Genomic DNA, 4,884 nt, shown 5'->3' with positions numbered 1-4,884 from the left:
CAGCTCGTGGGTCTGAAGGTTCTCAAAGAGAAAGGTTTGTCATGAGACTGGTCAGCTGTCTGCTATCAAGGCCTTTTATGGGGATCAATCAACAAGTCTTTATCAGGTACTCCTGACCCTGTGGGAGTTTCAAAGAAACATGACACTCGGTTCCTGCCCTCAAAACCACGTGACTGTACTGTTGCAATGGATATGGTTCAAGAGCTTCAAAAGTTAAATACAAATAAAAGAGCTGAGTAACTAAGCAAAGACCAAGCCTGACTCCTTGTTCTGTGTCTGTCCAGCTGCGTGAGCAAAGCTAACTCTCCCACCGCTGAGTCTCAGGGGCCTCCTTTGCCAAATGAGGCTAAGAATACCTTCCTCACAAGGTCCTTGTGTGAGAAGGGAGCCTAAACATTACAGGGAGGGACTTCTCCAGCAGTCCAGTGGTTAAGACTTTACCTGCCAATGTAGGGGGTGCAGTTTCAATCCCTGTCTGGGGAGCTAAGATTCCACATGCCTTGCAGCCAAAAAACCAAAACAGAAAACAGAAATATTGTAACAAATTCAGTGGAAGTGTAACAGTGAAAGTGCTAGTCACTCAGTCGTGTCCAACTCTTGCAACCCCATGGACCGTAGCCCACCAGGCTCCTCCATCCATGAGATTCTCCAGGTAAGAATACTGGAGTGGGTAGCCATTCCCTTCTCCAGGGGATCTTCCCGACCCAGGGATCGAACCTGGGTCTCCTGCGCTACAGGCAGATACTTTACCACCTGAGCCACCAGGGAAGCCCAACAAGTTCAATAAAGACTTTAAAAAATGGTCCACATTGAAAAAAAAAAAAAACAGTATATGGAAAAAGTGTTCAGTAAGTATCTAGCACCCAGGAGGCGCTTCTTTTTAAAGAGAAGAAATTGACATGCGTAGGCCACGCTTGAAATTGCCATGAGTGAGGATAGGCTCAGGAAGCTGACACTGTAGGACCTAGTTTTCACCTTTGTCCAGTGTTTACTGAGCACCTACTATGTGCCAGAAACCCAGCTCTGTCGAGAATATAAGACTAGATCCTGATATGCTCCCAGTTGGCTGGAAGCAGACAGATGAACCAGACAGGTGTTGGGCAGGAAGCAGGGAGCGCTTTCAACTGAGGGCTGAGTCTGTGCAAGGCTGACTCAGCTGGCCCTTCCCTGAAGAGATCTATCTGAACAAGTGTCATTCTCTCTCTTTCTCTCTCGTACACACACACACAGACCCATGTTTTACTGAGGTTCTCACTTTCCTTTGTAATGCAATGTTTTGCCTATAACAGCATCAAGAGACCCACACAGATCTGCATCCGTTTTCAGGTTTCTGTAATGAGATGGGGTTTTGCTTTCTATTTCCTTTTCTACAGAGAACGAAAAGACAGACAAATGTCTGTGACAATTCGAAATACAAATCCTCACAAATGTTTATCACATGCCAAGGTCCCGAGGCAGGCAGTTGGGTCCCATGGTCTGCTGACGCCTCAGTAGCTGACCTGTGAGATGATGATAGTGGGACAGAACAAGGCTGGGCTGGAGGCTGAGCTGACCCCTCCTGCACTAACCAAGAGGGATGAACAACTGTGTTCCATCCGCTCCTGTCATTCTTTCAGGGGTTCCGGTCTGGGTGGAGGTGATACCTAAAGTCCAGTGGGCGGGGAGGGGGGTGACATCATAGTTCTCTGTGGTCTACCTGAATTCAGGGAGGGCCCCAAGCAGATGCAAGGTAAGGGGTCATCAGTCAGACCAAAAACGACCCTGGGAGGAGCAGTGGTGTCAGAGGGAGCCTGGGCCGGAAGCCATAGGCACAGGGGTGCAGAACAGGAGGAACTGGGGTGTTACAGGAACAGGAGCTCCTGTTGGTGCAGGTGGACTTAACCTGAATCAAGTGTTTCTGTGAAACGTCTCCCGCGACCTCGCAACAACCTTAGCAAGGAGTTCTTCGTGAGCTTCATTTTACGGAAGAGGGAGCAGGAGCCTGGAGAGGTTACAGAGCAGCCCAAGATGGGAGGGCCAGTGAGCAGCAACCCACCCAGCTCCGACTCCCAGGTTCTCTTCTTTAACCGCTACATCCCCCTGCCCCTAGGTAGAGCCTCTGTGCTTTCAGTAAACACGGGCTCACGCTCACAGCACCACCAGGCTCTCGGGAGCAAGATGAACTTCAGGCCTCGCCCACTCAGGGAGAGAGAGTCTGCCTACATTTACTGACCTGAATCAGGCACCCAGCCTCAGTTGCTGCAGCTGAGGAGGGCTGGGGGGAGGTGGGAGTTAAGAGCTCAGGCAAAAACAAGTAAGAAGTGAAACACTCAGGGCCTCCATTTCTTCTATCCCAGACACATAAAATAAACGTTTGGATGGCAAACTGAGCTTTCTACTTTCTATCTGGATGTTTTGACAAACAAACTAGAGATCATCGCATCTGCCTCATGTTCAGGAATTTTCTGAAATGATATTCTGATGTTTCATGGTCACTGTGGTCATTTGGAATGAGTCTGGTAGGCCCAGAGTAGAAATGGCTGGTGTTTCACCCAGCATGTCATCTGTATGTTAACAGTCTTCATGAAGAGTTTTACTTGGCAGAAGCACACCGGGGATGCGCCTCGCAGTACCAGTCACTAGGAATATTTATTTCATAGGAAGAACATTGCTATGTTCAGATCCAAGTTGAAATGGACTTCCAGCCAGGGGACAGCAGGTGACACCAACATGGTGGATGTGAGGATGTCCCTGAAGTCTTTGGGGGCCACAGAGAGAGCCCCAGGCATCTGAGGAGTCTATCCAACTTCCAGCATATGGGAAAGGATGGCTCAACCCCTGCTGGGGCTTCGGAAAAAGGGAAAGAAAGTGGGTATAGGGAGGACTGGCCAAAGGGTTACTGGCGTCAGCAGCCAGAGCAGGGATCCTGGAAAGAAGCAAAGCATCACCTCCTCAGGAGTGTTTTGTCTGATCAGCAGAGAGTAGACAGAACTGACTGAGCCCGAGCAGACATGATGGGGATGGGCCTTTGAAGCCTGTCCTTGTGGCCCTCAGATGCGGCCCTGGGCTGGAGGAGGGGGTCTATGAGAGATGCTGCCTGGTTCAGACACATTTAAACATGAACTGGAAGTCCCAGAAGGCAAGGGCTACCTCCACCTGTAGGATCACAAGCCCCTGCACTGGATGCCTGGGGCTGCTGTCACAAAGTACCACTGGTGGCTGAGAACAACAGAAATTTAGTATCTCACAATTCCGGAGGCCAAAAGATGATCAGGGTGTAGGCAGGGTTGGTTTCTCCTGAGGACTGTGAGGCAAAGTCTGTTTCATGCCTCCCACCCCACTTCTGCAGGTTTGCCAGCTACCCTCGGCATTCCAAGGCTTATAGAAACATCAGCATAGTTTCCACCTTCATCACCTCTTGGCTCTCACCCTGTGTGCTGTCCCTAAGTTTCCCATTTTTAAAAGGGCAGGATTAGGGTCCATCTGAACAGCCTCATCTTTACTTGACCACTTCTGCAAAAACCCTATCTCCAGATAAAGTCACATTCTAAGGAATTAGGGCACTAGAACTTCAGTGTACCTTTTTCAGTCAGTTCAGTTCACTTGCTCAGTCATGTCCGACTCTTTGCGACCCCATGAATCGCAGCACGCCAGGCCTTCCTGTCCATCACCAACTCCCGGAGTTCACTCAGACTCACATCCATCGAGTCAGTGATGCTATCCAACCATCGCATCCTCTGTCGTCCCCTTCTCCTCCTGCCCCCAATCCCTCCCAGCATCAGAGTCTTTTCCAATGAGTCAACTCTTTGCATGAGGTGGCCAAAGTACTGGAGTTTCAGCTTTAGCATCATTCCTTCCAAAGAAATTCCAGGGTTAATATCCTTCAGAATGGACTGGTTGGATCTCCTTGCAGTCCAAGGGACTCTCAAGAGTCTTCTCCAACACCACAGTTCAAAAGCATCAATTCTTCGGTGCTCAGCCTTCTTCACAGTCCAACTCTCACATCCATACATGACCACAGGAAAAACCATAGCCTTGACTAGACGGAACTTTGTTGGCAAAGTAATGTCTCTGCTTTTCAATATGCTATCTAGGTTGGCCATAACTTTTCTTCAAGGAGTAAGTGTCTTTTAATTTCATGGCTGCAATCACCATCTGCAGTGATTTTGGAGCCCAGAAAAATAAAGTCTGACACTGTTTCTACTGTTTCCCCATCTATTTCCCATGAAGTGATGGGACCAGATGCCATGATCTTAGTTTTCTGAATGTTGAGCTTTAAGCCAACTTTTTCACTTTCCACTTTCACTTTCATCAAGAAGCTTTTTAGTTCCTCTTCACTTTCTGCCATAAGGGTGATGTCATCTGCATATCTGAGGTTACTGATATTTCTCCCAGCAATCTTGATTCCAGCCTGTGCTTCTTCCAGCCCAGCATTTCTCATGATGTACTCTGCATATAAGTTAAATAAGCAAGGTGACAATATACAGCCTTGACGTACTCCTTTTCCTATTTGGAACCAGTCTGTTGTTCCATGTCCAGTTTTAACTGTTGCTTCCTGACCTGCATATAGGTTTCTCAAGAGGCAGGTCAGGTGGTCTGGTATTCCCATCTCTTTCAGAATTTTCATAGCAAACACCCTTTCCAACAACACAAGAGAAGACTCTACACATGGACATCACCAGATGGCCAACATCGAAATCAGATTGATTATATTCTTTGCAGCCAATGATGGAGAAGCTCTATACAGTCAACAAAAACAAGACCAGGAGCTGACTGTGGCTCAGATCATGAACTCCTTATTGCCAAATTCAGACTTAAATTGAAGAAAGTAGGGAAAACCACTAGACCATTCAGGTATGACCTAAATCAAATCCCTTATGATTATACAGTGGAAGTGAGAAATAG

At 47.9% G+C, this 4,884-nt stretch overlaps 1 non-coding gene across 1 annotated transcript; it reads right to left on the bottom strand.

The window, feature by feature from the left end:
• TRNAY-GUA lies at positions 697-768 on the bottom strand. The gene has a single exon. It is a non-coding gene; the product is annotated as a tRNA-Tyr (tRNA).

The sequence above is a fragment of the Capra hircus genome, chromosome 12, assembly GCF_001704415.2.
Source record: "Capra hircus breed San Clemente chromosome 12, ASM170441v1, whole genome shotgun sequence".
Lineage (NCBI taxonomy): Eukaryota > Metazoa > Chordata > Mammalia > Artiodactyla > Bovidae > Capra > Capra hircus.
Note: the sequence above shows the minus strand (reverse complement) of the source record. Positions and strands in the feature narration are given on the sequence as shown.